At 31.6% G+C, this 16600-nt stretch overlaps 1 pseudogene; it reads left to right on the top strand.

The window, feature by feature from the left end:
* The first annotated feature begins 4046 nt into the window (after positions 1 to 4046).
* On the top strand, positions 4047 to 16309 carry LOC120090594 (annotated as a pseudogene).
* The last annotated feature ends 291 nt before the right edge of the window (positions 16310 to 16600 follow it).

Genomic DNA, 16600 nt, shown 5'->3' on the forward strand with positions numbered 1-16600 from the left:
TTATGCCAATGGTGATATTGGAAGATCCAACTTACTTACTTTTTTTTCGTATACCACTTTTGTGTACCTCGAGCTGGATTAATTTCCTTTTTCAATCAAATTAATGGTGTTGCTAGTTCATGTTTCGAACTTGCACATTACGTCAAAATCCATTAAATCTTACTAATGCCCTCAATGGTTTACTTCTTAACTAATGAAGCCTCAACATACCATATCAATAGTTCTTGAACATCTTCTGTTATTAGTAACTCCATTTTAGCTTATCCTTTCTCAACCTTTTATTTATGTAAAAGATTATTGTGTTAACACAAAGTTTTATACCGATTACCCATGTAATCTATCTTTCCATCCAATCATATTCTCCTAAAGTTCCACATGATAATAAGATATTTTACTTTTACACCAAAACAAATTCCTTGTAACCCCTCATATCATGCTTCCAAACCATATTTAACTAGGGAGTTTTGAACACATTAAATTCCTTTCTATTTCTAAAAGAGTAAACTTTCTTGGATAATTTTTTTTTTTCACTTTCCAAGTGGAACATAATCTCCTTACTAAAGTATATTTACTTAACTCCTCCATAAGTCTTATCTCTCTCATTAAGAATTTTCATCTTGTAGAATTCTCCTTTGCCAATTTTCATGCTTTTAAACTCTAAAAGACTTTTGTTTGTTCAAATTTGTCAAATTTTGATCTCCTTATCACAATAAGACTATGGATTTAATTAATCTAGGTACTCTAAAATAATCCTTCAACCCAAACAAATAACACTTTGCTTTATCCCCTTTAAGTCTAAACTCATATCTAACTATTTTGGCTTCTTTTAATGACTTTAACTTAACTAGATATTCCAAAAGAATCCCTCATATCACTACACATACTTTACCTAGTCCATCAAGTTGTAGTATTACCAAAGTGATTATGACTTATTAATCCTTTCTAAAATTCCTCTCAAAATGTTCGGTTTCAATATCTCAGAACCTTAAATAAATCCATAGTCTCTTCTTTTTCTCCTTCTTATCCATAAAACAACTTTTAACCTTATAATTGAGTATGTGGCCTATGAAGAAATTTATTTGTACTAACACCAATTGCACTACTCGACAAAAAAAAAACATAACACTAATCCTTAATGTATTCTTATCTAGACAATTTTAATCCTTGGCTTGAACATTTAAATACCTTTGTTCTTGAATTATCATAACTTTACATAGTTTCATCAACCTTTAAGATCTTTGAACTGAGTTATATATTTGTTTGTTCCTAACAGAATTTCCATGGGATAAACTAGTGCCAAATGACCTTATAATTTTATTTTATTTTTCTCCTTTTGTAGCATTGTACCTGAATAATCCGCTTATAACTTCTAACGAGTCACTGTCCTAGCATTAGAATATAACTAGTGCATTTAAGCTAAACAAATATTTTAACGTACAACTATCATAAAACTTTTAATTGATAAGACATATATGGTGATGACGAGGAATCCATTCATGGGCCATAGGGACCATTTGGACTTATATAGTAAGTCAGTCTACAGAATCCAAAACATGGGTTCTGATACCAACTGTAACAACTTGACCCCCTAGGACTTTAGTTAGGTCGTTACTAAATACATGCATGCATGAAACTTAAAACGACATCCTTTTATGGTGAAATAAATGCTAAATAAATAAGGTAAGTTCAAAAGTCCTTCATTAAATTCAAATATTAAAAACAAATAATGGGGTACCCGTAAATCATAAATGATAATAACAAGTCTGAAAACAATTTCTGAATAGTAACTTTCAAACAGCAAAACTGAAAGTCGAAAAAAAGACATGAGAAGAAATCTAAATATTATGGGTGGAAGCATAAAACTGGTCCCAATGGCTCGATCACAATTCCACTTATCAATCGTCGGTGCATCTCTACCTTTACCTGAAACAACAACATGAGAAATGATGAGTATAAAATACTCAGTAAGTAACCCCACTACTGGGGGTTGGGCTAGCCATCTATGTTCTCTAGATACTTACCTCTGGCGGAACATAAAAACTGCTCAAATTCTCATGGGACACATACATACATGAAAAACTGGTTTTATCCTACTGTAGTTAAGTATGTCTACTACCTCTGGTAAATCCCGAAGGAAACACAACCCTTGGTGAATCCCAAAGGAACACAACCCCGGTGAATCTCGAAGGAAACACAATATCTGATGAATCCCGAAGGAAACATAATATCTGGTGAATCCCAAAGGAACCACATTTGGTGAATCCTGAAAGAAACACAATCTGGTGAATCCCGAATGAAACACAATACTAGTGGGCATCTAACTTATAAGTAAAGACACTATCACAACTTCAACATCACAATTATCGCAATATGGTTTTATAACATACAAATACACCTCAATATCATGACTATAGAACATGCATATATGCCTCAATATCCTCGTATAAAATACAACCTCAATGAATCAAGTATCATCTCTTACTAGCATAAAAGTAACTACGTGCACAAATAAATCTTTCAGATTCTCATACAAGAATATATATTAGACATACTATACTATTCGTTTATCACACTATCGTTCTGTCCTGATATTCATCCATTATGCTAGCATATATCTAGTGTCTAGCCCGTCGGCAGTTCCAGTAGTAAGATTACTTACCTCGATACTAGATTCAGATATCGATCCAAGCGGTAGTCTTCAATAATAAATCTTTAAATTCAATTTCCCAACGAAGCCTGAGCAACAACAACCCTTAGGATTTCAGTCTCCAAAATCTTCCGTCAATCAGACGCTGCTTCCAACCTTTAATTCACTTCATCCTTAAAATTTTAAATTCACAAAGAATTTAACGAACCCCCTTCCACAATGAAATTAATTCTTGAAATTAATTTCAAATTAAATTTGTGTGACATAAACCCCCTTCCAACATGAAATTAATTCATGATATAATTTCAAACTAAATTTGTATGATATAACCCCCTTCCAAAACGAGATTAATTCTTGACATTAATTTCAAATTAAATTTATGTGACATCAAAAATCCAATTTTCATAACTTCCCTCCAATTAAACCATTAAATTGAAACACCCCTTCCTTCCAAAATGAAATTAATTTTTAACATTAATTTCAAATTTAATTTGGTTGACATTAAAAATCCAATTTCCATAACTGCCCTATAATTTAAACCATTAAATTGAAACACCTCTTCCTTCCAAAATGAAATTAATTCTTGACATTAATTTCAAATTTAATTGTTTGATATTAAAAGTGCAATTTCAATCTTCCCTCCAATAAAACCATTAAATTGAAACACCCGTTTCTTAGCAATTAAATCACAATAATTACATTTTGAATTTCCAAAATTCAAAAAATGCCCTATAATACTAGAAAATATTGAAATTACATTAAGAACAAAATTTGGGGTGTTACACTGGAGGTTGGTCCTATAGATCTAAATTGTTTAAAGATTTTAGTCCCTCAACTATCTGTTTAAATTTGGCTATTCTCATGTAATTGAGCTTCTCTCTAGCCCTTCACTCTTTGTACCTCTGGTTGATATGATCAGGCTGCCAAACCTAATTGAGATATTCCATGTACCTGCTAATACACAGTTTTAAATTCAAATTTATTAGACACGACATTAGAGAATTCAGGGACGTATATTAGATTTTTTTCTCAAGATAGGTTCAAGGAATATATATAAACACAAATCTAAAAATTCATGAGATAAACTTAAAGTTTTTGATCCACCACTCTTTTAAAGTAGCTAAAGTTTTAAATGTTGACAACAACAAAAGTTTTCATGTTTCAATTTTATAGAAATGTTGATGAAAAAATAAAAAAAAAATGTCATATACACTCTTGGCCACATCCACATCACTATTCTTTTTTTTAATACAATAATTATGGAGTAAGGGACTGAACATCCTATAAATAGACATCCTTTAGAATCACAAGGTATCTCACCAATAGTTTAAAACTCTCAAGTGAATAACATACATCCTTCTTCCTTTTTTCTTTATTTCCCCTCTTTGAGAAGCGAATAATGTCTTCTCAAATTTCAAATTTTCTTACTTTAATTATGAAAGCCAATGACATTCCTGATACTAAGCGTTCTATTGCAAATTTTCATCCTAGCCATTTGGACGGATCATTTCCTTTCATTTACCCTTGATGATGCATTGGTAAAACTAAATTTCAAAATTGCCTTTATTGAATATTTTATTTTAATTATTTGTCATTTATTTTGTTTGTATAACTTTTATCTAATACTTTTGTATTTCAGAAAGTAGACGATGGAACGAAAGAACAAACTGGAAAGTTGAAAGAAAAAATATGGATGATGGTGGTTGTTTCAGAGTGGAAAACCCATTGGAGAAACTAAGGTTGGTGATTCAATCCAACGACTAGGTGTATCTTATCATTATGAAAATGAGATTGACCAAATCTTAGAACATTTATACAAGTCTTATTCCACTTTATTGAATAAAGATGGTGATAAAGATCTTCATACTATTGCTCTTCTATTTCGACTTCTCAGGCAACAAGGTTATAGGATTTCACGTGGTAAATTATACACAAACAATTTTTTTAATTTTTAAAAATTATGTTTTTTTAAGCTAAAAATTAAGCATATACATATTATTTTTTTATTTATTAATTTATTTGTTATGTTATCTTCTTTATTGGAGTTTGTTAAAAAATCAAGCCACATTTTGAAAATTAAACAAAAAAGTGCACAGTTTCGTATTCTTATAAGCCACGTGATCAAAACGTTATAAGAAAACGTATGTGCACAGTTTTGAAAAACTATAAAGAAAAAACTAATGCCTCTTTGGTAACCATTGTGGCCTTATTTGATAAACATTTTGTTTTTTGTTTTGAAAATAAGGCCTATAGACACTACTTTCATCTTAAATTTCTTTCTTTGTTATCTACTTTTTACCAATGATTTAAAAAACCAAGCCAAATTTTGAAACTAAAAAACATAACTTTAAAAAAATTGTTTTTATTTTTAGAATTTTGGCTAAGAAATTAACCATTGTGTTTAAGAAAGACGCAGCTGGTTGTAAGAAATGTGGAGGAAATAATCTTGATTTAAAAAAACCAAATACAAAATAAATAAATAAATGGTTACCAAACGAGACAATTATGTTTTATTTTTTATTTTTGAATATTAAAATTATTTCCTTCCAATTTTTTACAATGATTTGCATCTTTTCTTGTACAATGGTTGAATTCTTAGTCAAATTTCAAAAAAAAAAAAAAAAAAAAAAAAAAAACACATTTGCAAAAACTACTTTTTTAGTTTTTTAAATTTTGGCTTGGTTTTTTAACCCATTGATAAAAGATAGATAAAAAATAAGAAATTTGGAGATGAAAGTAACTATAGGCTTAATTTTAGAAAACAAAAATAAAAAACGAAATGGTTACTAAATGGGACTTAAACGATTATCAAAAGGAGTCTAAGAAAAACTCAAAGTTATGAATAAATAATTTAGACATCGAAAAATTTAATTATAATTATAATTTTTTTAAGAACTAGTTATTAATTATTTTGAAGTCTAAATTGAAACAGATATATTTTCAAAATTCATGGACTAACAATGGAAAATTTAAAGAATCATTGAGTGATGATAAAAGAGGAATTTTGAGCCTATATGAAGCATCACATATGAGGGGACATAGAGAAGCTGTGCTTGAGGAAGCTCTTGAATTTACAATAATCCTCATTTTGCATATGAAGTTAACAATGCCTTGAATTTATTACCTGAAGCTCTTGAATACTCCAATAATCCTTATTTTGCATCTGAAGTTAGCAATGCCTTGAAATTGCCTATTAGAAAAGGTGTTACAAGAATGAAGACAAGAGAGTATTTGGGAATATACCAACAAGATCCTTCCCACAATGAGACTTTGCTTACATTCTCAAAACTAGACTTCAATATATCACAAAAACTTCACCAAAAGGAGCTATGTGAAATATGCAGGTACTCCTACCATTATAATATGCTTCTATTTTCGTAGCAAGCAAGATAATTCTAAATGACATTATTGGCATGTCTCATAATATGCTTCTATTTCAAAAACGAAAAACTAAAAGTCAAATAGCTACTTAACCGCAACTAAGTTCATATATGATTTGACTAAAAGGTATTATTAATCAATTATTAATATTTTTTTATTACTTGCATCTAATAATCAATGTTGATTGTATGATGATTATGTTAGAGTTAACATGCAAGAGGCGGAAGCAATTAGGATCTTAAGTACTCTAATTCCATCAATTTTAATAATCTAGCAAGCATGTTCATATGAATGAAATCGGGTTTCATAAATTATACCTTTGTTGAACTCCACAATTATTCAAATCCAGCTTAAATCTTCACACCAAAACCTTGTAGACCACCACTTTATCTTTTCTACAATTCTCTAGGAACATAGATTGAATGGTGAAACCTAAAATGAGGTTGAATCGTGAAGGGATTTTAGAGAAATTTTCCAGATTTTGTGTCAATGGTCTTGAGAGAACATCTTCTCTCCCAACCTTCAATTACATCACTTTCTCAACCGATGTTTTTTCTGTTTTATTCTTCTTTAACATACAATTTCATTTTCTAGGTGTTTGACACAAATCCCACTTAATTTGAATGGTAAAATGAGTGTTTAAAGTGGGAATATCCCACTTAGGGTATTTTCCTATTTTCAATTGAACTTTTTAATTTTAAAATGTTGGCCAACAAGAGCGTAGCTCAACTGGCATAGTACCTCAAAAATGACCAATTTGAAATAATCTTAAATTGGGAATATCCCACTTAGGGTACCCTAAGTTCGTGAAATGGCCAATTTGAAATAATCTTAAAGTGGGAATATCCCACTTAGGGTACCCTAAGTTCGCGAAAATGGCCAATTCGAAATAATCTTAAAGTGGGAATATCCCACTTAAGGTACCCTAAGTTCGTGAAAATGGCCAATTCGAAATAATCTTAAAGTGGGAATATCCCACTTAGGATACCCTAAGTTCGTGAAAATGGCCAATTTGAAATGATCTTAATGCAAATAATAAATTACAATAGGTGGTGGAAAGAATTGAACGTCCCAACGAACTTTCCATTTGTAAGAGATAAAATTGTGGAGGATTACTTTTGGATATTGGGTGTATATTGCGATCCTCATTTCAATGTGGGAAGGAAAATATTGACTAAAGTGATCGCCATGACCACAATTATGGATGATATTTATGATGCTTATGGAACATTTGAAGAACTCCAAGTCTTCACTTTAGCAATCAACAGGTTACTTTCTTTAACCTCTGACTTGCTTCCAAATTCTTTTTCAATTTTATATGTATAGTCCATATATACTTCAATTAGTTATACATTGTCTTTAATTTTTTAGATGGGACATAAGCATGATTAATCTACTCCCCAAGTATATGAATGTTTATTATACAACTATGCTTGATCTTTTCGAAGAGATTGAGAAAGAGATGGCGAATGATGGAACATTGTATCGTGCTTACTTTCCGAAGGAAGCGGTAATTAAATATCATCCTTCTCATAATTTCCTATTAATACCATTAATCTTGCTATCATGTATAAGAAGTTTCAACTTTATTTATGTGTGAATAGATGAAAAGGCAAGCTGGATCCTATTTCAAAGAAGCTGAATGGCTGAACAAAAAGTATAAACCAAAATTTGAAGAATACATGGAAGTGGCTCTAGTTAGCTCAGGTTATGGACTACTTACAACTATTTCATTTGCTTGCATGGGGTGACACTGTAACTCAAGAGGTATTTGATTGGCTTTTTGAGTGCCCAAAAATTCTTGAAGTCTCAACCATCATTGGTAGACTAATGGGTGATCTTGTCTCCTACGAGGTATGGGTCGCTCTCACTACTTCAAATAAGCCAATAATATCGCATGATTTTTTCTTAGTATAAAAATTACGGATGTAGGGATTGAACCTCCGACCTCTAAAGAAAAAAGTCATACTAATTACCTCCGAGCAAAGTTCACTTTTGTATTATCACATAGACTAAAGCATCAATCGATATCTCGAAACATATGATATTTTACCAAATATAGTGGTATGGTTTTAGTGATGCTTATTGTTTGTTTGAGTTGAATTATGCTCATTTTGACTTTATGTAATCATTTTTATGTTTTTTAAAATCATGATACTATCGTCTACTTAATTAACGAGTTTATTTCTTGATTCAACTAGTTTATCCAAAATACTACTATAGAAATTGGATTACTTGACGTTTTTCCAATGTCAAGTAAAAGGTATACCTGACGCTTATAAAAACGTTGAGTATTTGACTGTCAAGTATAGTGTGATAACTTAACTCCGAAAAAATACCAAGACAAATGTTTCTTGATACAATTTTCGTGTCAAGAAAGATAATACACTTGACATTGGTGGTATGCCAAGTTTATTGATTCTTAACATTGAATACGTATCATATATGATAATTCTTGACGTTTTTTATGTGCCAAGTATATGTATTTTATTTCAAATTAAATGTCCCAGTCCATATTTTCATTTTCTACCTTGTATTCCAACAATACAATTACATCAACTAAATAAACATTATACATTTAAGATCTACCAACTCAATATATTCACTAAAAATTCCATATGTTCGACCATGACCTTTCACATGAACATTCCTAAAAAATTACAACAATATTTCTCTTTCATACATGCACAAAATAAAATCTCAACTATTGCTTTTGAATACAAAACTCAACTTTCAACAAATACAAAAGTGACAAATTGTTTAATAAGTAACCTCTCAGTGAAGTACATTATTTAATCTATACATTGAGCTTTGAAGTCTAAAGATCGAGAACTAAGGATCAGGAAAGACATGATTAGGCAAGACAACCTGCAAAATAGAATAAAAAGCGATAACATCAAATTTTAAAATATAGAAATAAGTGTTAAGATACAACAATGACCATGAAAAAATATCATACTCGAGACTTAAAAAATATCTATAACTTAAAGTTAGGGACTTACTAGGATTTCATTCATTCTCTTTTGACCATATCCAGTTTTAGGAGGAACAATTACCTTTCGCTGTAAAACAAATGAAGATGGGAGAGATTTGAGAAAATATAACAAAGAAGAAGAAGATTATCAACAAATCAAACATATGCTAAAATTTAAAATAGAAGAATGCAGATAACTTTCCCCCAACTTTCACAACTTTCACAACTTATCATATCTACGAGCAATAAAAAATAGAGAATAATGGAAGTCCAATCTTATCTACAAAATTTCATTCAAAACTACAATGAAGTAATCCAATCTTATCTACAAAATTTCATTCAAAACTACAATGAAGTAATCCCAATCTTATCTACAAAATTTCATTCAAAACTACAGAATATTGGAAGCCGAATTCTTCGAACTTTATTTACCAAAATAACCGATTAACTCCAAATAGATTACCCAAAGTGTGGCTTGATTCGAATGCCATTTCATAACTACAACAAAGTAATCCAACCTATGAAAAGTTAAATAATAATGATTATAAAACGCAAATTCAAGCAACTATGTAACAATTCTAAAAGAGTTTCAAGGCTTTAATACCTATTAAAATGTCCAAAAGATCGTTAAGTTTGCTGGACAGTAGCTCCAATCCCTTGAAATCCTTGAATTGAACATCAATAATTGAAAATAACTCAATTATTAGACCAATACTTCAACGGGTAACAATGAACTATTAATACTAACCTCCAAACTTACCAAAACATTGTCAAGATCGGTCTCAAACCTATTGGACAACAACTTAACTTCTTCCAACAATTCAAAATAAATCTCATCATCAAACATTCAAACAAGAAAATCATTTATAGAAGATGCTACATTATTACAAAAATCACAAATTCATTCCAATATATCCAAAACACTTACCCAAAGTGTTTGCTCAAATTGACGCTTCACTCGAGTCTCGACCAACTTTCTTGAAACGAAAAACAAAAGTGGAACAAGAGCACTCATAAAATTATAAAAAGCTATTACTTGACAGAGGCAGCACGATTGTCAACAAATCCGTGGAGGGTTGACCGGATCTAGTGCGAGGCTAAGCTGGGCAACTGACGCGGATATGGTGGAGGACTGACCAGTGGGCGCTGTACGGTGGCTGGCCAGTGGGCGTCTGGCATGGATCCGGTGGTGTCTGGTGCAGATCTGATGGGCGTCTGGCGTGGATTCGGTGGTGTATGGTGTGGATCTAGTGAGGATTAGTCGAATTTGGTGCAACTCCAAACGAGGTTAGGCGTCTGGTGCGAGCTTGAGTTAGGCATCTGGCACAGATCTGATGGAGGACTGATAGGTGGAGGCTGTACAATGGCTGACCGGTGGGCTGTCTAGCGCGGATCCGGTGGCATCTGGTGTATATCTGGTGGAGGCTATACGGTGGCTGACCAGTGTTGCGAAGAGAGGGTTTCGGGGCGGGAGGGGGGGAGGGGGGTTTGCGATCAAGGAAAACAAGGAAGGGGGGAAGTTTTATTTGATAATTATTTTTTACATATTTTAAATAATAAGTTAATTAATTTTATATTTTATATGATAATTTTGGTAGTAGGGAAACCAAATTTGTCAAGAAAATGAAAATGGAGGAGGAGGGAAACAAAAAATAAGGATTAAAAAAATATATTATTTTTTATATTTTAATTGACACGAAAAACATGTCAAGTAACAGCTTCTTATGCTTGACACGAAAAATGTGTCAGGCAAGACCTTATATTACTCGACACGAAAAATATGTCAAGTAATAGTTCGCATGAAAATATCTTAAACATTCTGTCAATCTCCACTTTTTAAACTTTTTACAGTTTTCTTTTTTGAAAAGTCATTACTTGCCATTTTTTTCCAATGAAACATCAAGTAATGAAAAACTACAACTGTCAAGTAATGTAGATCTTATAATAATCAAAATACCACAAAAGTGATTCAGTTATATCTTTTCAAGCCTCCGTTTTTACTTTCCTCAACCTCTTCGAAATTACTATATCTATAATAGGAAAACTCTTCCACTACTTATGTAAAAGGTCAGCGTAAAAATTTATCTAAGTTGATGAGGATTTAATCTTTAAATTATAAGATGTGGTTCACCAGACATTGTTGGAATATCTACCTCCTATGAATAGAAGATAACTGCGATCGAATAACTCAAATGATGTCGGACATCGAAAATTAACCTACAAAAGAGAAAACTGTTACAGACTGAGTCGTAAAGCGTGCACTCTTTAAGACGCTTCGAGGCTTTGCCCCTTGGGCAAGCTGTTCGACAATGGCAACGCCGTCCCAAAGACAAAATAGCAAGAACAATACTGTCTCGAACATAACTGCACTCGAACCGATCGGAAAACTCACACCCTTCAAGATTAATTTGCTTGCAAAACGTAAATGGAAAATGTAGAGGGAAAACCTACATGCAAAAAAAGGAAAAAAAGAAGTGGTTTATGTTCTGTGTATTCCTTCTGAAGCACTAAAAGCTAATTTATAGACCATGGAAGTGCATGAAGAAGGGGAAGTGAGTGAAGGATCTCACAATGTTGCAACAGTACAAACGTGCCCCAGACCTACATCTAGAGGTGAGGGTATTTGAAGGTACTTCCCCTGTTTATTTAAGCAATGTGATTCCGGTCTTCAATTTACAAATGAATTTTCACCAACAATCATCCACTTGAACATTTAAAAATCATAAGAAAATCTTTATTTTCATCGAGCAATATCAGTCTGTATAATGTTGTGTATAAGTAAAGGTGTCTTATAACTTGAACCTTTACATAGTGTTAGGGGCAAAAAACGATGTCGTTAGTTCAACTTAACCCAAAACAATTAAAATTTGTAAACGCACAACTAGTAATACTAACACATAGTAATAGTGGAAGCACGAGGTCGATCCACAGACAACCTCTATTAATTGGCAAAGTTTTGAATTTCAAATTGAGAGGGTTTGTTGGTTTTACAAAAACTAAGAAAAAGTAAATACAAGAATTTGTTTGACTATTTTAGTAATGAGATTGATATCAGGGAGAGTTTTAAGAAATTCAACGAAAAAATCTTGTGGATTTATGTTTAATAATCTAATTCCATCATCCACGTATTGATTCTATCCAATTTAATTGTTCCATAGTTCATTAAGAGATACTCCCTATTGTCCTAGTTAGTTAACTAACAACCTAATTAACCTAATTTGATCGATTAACCCCAATTTAGTTCATAATAGCTTCATAAACACATACCTCAATTAATCCCTAAATTGCATTAATTTCTTGGGTTTTCTTAACTATGACATTTTTTAAATTAAAAAATACTAAAATAGAGATTGATTAATTTGAATGTTCTAAACTAGCAAATCTTTTCAAGAAATTAGGAAAAAATTCAAATTCTAATTCAAGATTACTAGTTCTTGCAATCTAATTATGATTTTTCTAAACAACTATGTAAGCATAAAAAAAAAAAAAAATCTATTAAAATTTAGTTGTCAATTCAAACTTTAAAAGATTTTATTTAAATTTTAGCAAAAACATTCAAGAACAACAAATTGTAAGAAAAAAAATTAGAGAAGAGCCTCAATAATTGATTAAGCAAACATAATCCCCAAGAAAAGAACTTACCTACTCTCGAAGAGGGTAAATCTTCAAGAAATCCATTGAATCTTGCATCAAAATGTATATAGTTTGAAGGATTAAAGAAAATCTCCAAAAAGAAAAAAATACAAAGATTAGCTCTATAATTTTGTCAAAATTGGTATCTCTCTTCTTCTCCACACTCTAATCTCGCCTAATCTATCCCCTTCTTTCGTTGAGAAAAACTGAATTTTTAACCTTTGCAGATCACAATGTTACAATGCTCGTTGACAACATCGTAACACTTGTTTGCGCAAGGCACGTGCGCACTTTCTCTATTTTTATTTTGTCAACCTACTAGCATTGGAACGCTACCCTGTTTTGTAGCAAATTCGTACTCTCTGTCTTCAAACACCGAGGCAGTGTCGAGGCTTCACAAATTCCAGCGTTGCAACTCTGCTTCAATGGCAAAAAGGTAATTTTCTCGACTTCAATGGCGTGTTTTTGCTTCTTTTAGCTCCAAAATACTTCTAAATGCTGTAAAGTGCTCCCAATGTTATTTTATCTATAAAATTGGGATATTAAGCAAATTAATAGTATAAAATGAAGGGAGTTAACATCTAAAATATAGTTCTTTTCAAGACCTATCAAAATACTCCCAACTTAACTCTTCGTCGTCCCGAGCAAGTAAAATAAAAACAAACATTCGGAAAAAATATGAATCACTTGATTGTTTATTCATACGTTTGTTCATTCAAATTGGTTATATGCTAGTTTGACATGCACAAATATTTCATTCTTAACTCTTTTCTTAACAATCAAGGACACATTGATATAATACAAGCATTTAGAAGCTTAAAATTTACTAACAATCAATTGGAACTTCTTTTTTAAAAGAAAACTCCTTTTCTACCAAAATCATGAAAGAAAAAGATTGGAAGGTTTTGAGTTTATTTAAGAGTCTAAGGCTAGTGGAAAGGTTCTATCCAACATTCAATTATTTTTCGCTTTACACTGACTCGGTTATCAGTCTAAGATATATATACACATGCAAAAGAGAGGCAATTATAAGACAAGGATGCCTTTTATAACCTCACATACACATCTTAATTGGCATTTATTTTACCTAGAGGGATAGCTTTCATACTCATAATGTCGGAACCTATCGCTTTTTTATTGTCGGCCCTAACTAGACATCATGGAGGTAGCTCTCTTCACCTCTATCCATGCACACACACATACAAGAATGAAAGTTATGTTATTTTGCAAGTTTGCTTAATTAATTTTTTATGCTAGCAACTTTTTTTAGAAGCCCTTATTTTATCCCCTTTGTCTAGACTTACTACTCTAACAAGATGGTCGTTCTCAAGACCAAAAGTTGTCCTATCGGGGTAAGGAAGAAAATCAAGTAGAAATGATGTTTCTAAAAGTCTAAAATTCTAAATAAACATAAAAACAAAGCATTCGATTTTTTTTATGAAATTAAAAGAAAAAGAATTTTTCTTTTGAAAAATGGTTCCAAAATTTTGTTAGAAAATTTTAAAATGTCTAAAATTTTGCTTGTATCTTTGCTAAAATGAGCACGTCATCAAAATTTTCATTGATAAGAAGAAATGATTTGTGAAAATCAAATGATGCATAAAAAAAGTGAATGTGTTTCTTTTATTTTGTGTTTTCATACATTCAATCAATCATATATTTATTTATTCAAAGCAAAATGAGTAAAGAGTCAAAGAATAGTCTTTTTAAGACAACAAGAAGTCACTCTTGATATGGAAGACATATTTCATTCAGAAGTAAAAAATTTTAAATTTTAAAACATCAAAGCAATTATCAAGATATTAGAGCCATGCATCTAATTAAAATATCAAAATGATAAATCTAAATTAACCCGAGCTCAGATGCTGAAGGGTTCCAAGCATGCATCATTATATATCATCATGGAGCAAAAATTTTTGTAAGGCTCATTTTTCTGTGAAAAAAATATATAAAAAACATGCAAGCGATGTTTCCCACCCTCAATATAAAAATTGAACATTGTCCCCAATGTTTAAACTAAGTATATATGTTTAAGAACAAAAAGTAACAGATGTAAAGAGAAATTTCCTTGATTTTTGTGATTGCTTTATTTGCTTTATTGGGAGAATGAGAATTCTTTATTTTTCTTTTTTTTTTTTTAGCTTTCCATTTTCTTTATTTTACCAAAGAACAATAAAAATCAACTATTCTTTCATTCTTTTATTAACAAAGTATGGTAAGAATTAAAAAAAATTGCAAAGAAAAAGGAAAATAAAAAAGAAAATTGAAAATGAATAGAAATAGTATTTTGCAAATTTTTAGCATTGCTTGCTCGATATTGCTGAAGAAGGGGATCACATGTACGAGGGATTAATCAAACGCAAGACCAATTGAACTTGGTTTACATGCCGTTTGTTGTAGACTTTAAGCTTATATCTGTTCACCTTGAAATTTTTTCTATTTAAAGGACCATCAAAATTCTCGTTCTTTTTAGGCCCTTTCTTCTTGGGATTCTCGAAACAACTATCCAAGAATTTGCTTTCTTAGGAGATGGGAAAGTCTTGGACTCAATTCCTTTTAACTGCACTTTAAAACTAGAGAAAAAGTTAGAAGCCTTATTTTTGTTTTTGTTATTACAAAGAAATTTAGAATTAGAATCATGAGTTGAAGGTTTTTCTTTAAAATGAACAATATTTGAAGAATCGTCAATTGTTTTTTTAGAAGAATATCTATTCATGCCAAACTTATTTGAATCCTTGAAATCAGTATCTTTTGAAGAAGATTGATCATTTTTGCAAATTTCAAGAGAAGAATTAGAAACATGCTTTTAGTTTGAAACATTATGATCGCAAAAATTAAGAGATGCATGAGAAGAATTATGGGCAATTCAATCAAAGTCATAATCTATAAATGGAGCTACCAAACAATCAACATTCCAGGGTCTCTACATTTTTTAGGCATGTCTTTTTTTTATAGAGCATATTAGAGCAGATAAAATTTTACTAACCGTTACTCTCTCCTCTTCCTTCCCTTTTCTTTAATTAGTACACAAATTTTTCAAAAATTTAGCATACCTAGGAATTTTTTTGAATAGAATTAAGCAAAGGGGGGTACATTTTCGAACATCTCAATATGCCTTAAATTGTTATCTTCTCTCTTAGGGCTTGCTAATCTACTAGGGAATGGTACTTTAGGTACACAGAATTCTACTTTAGGAGGGAAGTAATCACATACCTCGAAAAAAATGGAAGTTTCATTTGGTTCACTTACCTTGCTCTCTTGTTCATTCAATACCTTTTCTTTGCTTATTGGAAGACGATTGAACCGAGTTTGCTTCTTGAGAAGAGGAGGGAATTTCCTTTCTCCTAAGAGTGATTGCACTTATATTTGCATGCTTCGGTTGGGCGGGAAGCTTTTCGGAGGACTTGCTTCCAAGTTTACTTACCATGGTTGCAAGTTGAGTTATTTGAGTGCCCAAGTTTGAAAAGCCTTGTTTTATTTCTTGTTCGAAGGATTTGGTGTCTTGTTTAATGTTATCCTTTTGCAGTTGATGAAGTTCCTGTTGAAATTTTAAAGAGTAGTCAGGTAGAGATTTCACAACATCTTCTAAAGACATACTTGAAGAGGAAGATGAGTGTCACACCCCACCTCGTGCCCGCACTCCTGAGCCCGAGAAGAGGCATGAGGGACCGTAGATACCACCCTTTTATGATACCTACTGTCCAACTAAACCTCTTTAAGTCAAGGAGATAACAACAACTGATTAAGTAGGCCCATTTTATTACATGAATGTAATGTTTATACAACTCCATGACTTAACTACAAAGTTTACAACAACCACTCTTAAAACCCTCTAGAAGTGCGACGGTGGCATGTGGCAAACCTTAACCTTAGCAGCACCCTGGAACTCCTCACCTTTCGCTACCTGGGAAGAAAACATGAAATAACAGAATGAGCTTCACAAAGTTCAGTGAGTGGTAAGCAAC

Source organism: Benincasa hispida, chromosome 11 (genome assembly GCF_009727055.1).
Source record: "Benincasa hispida cultivar B227 chromosome 11, ASM972705v1, whole genome shotgun sequence".
NCBI classification, from domain to species: Eukaryota; Viridiplantae; Streptophyta; class Magnoliopsida; order Cucurbitales; family Cucurbitaceae; genus Benincasa; species Benincasa hispida.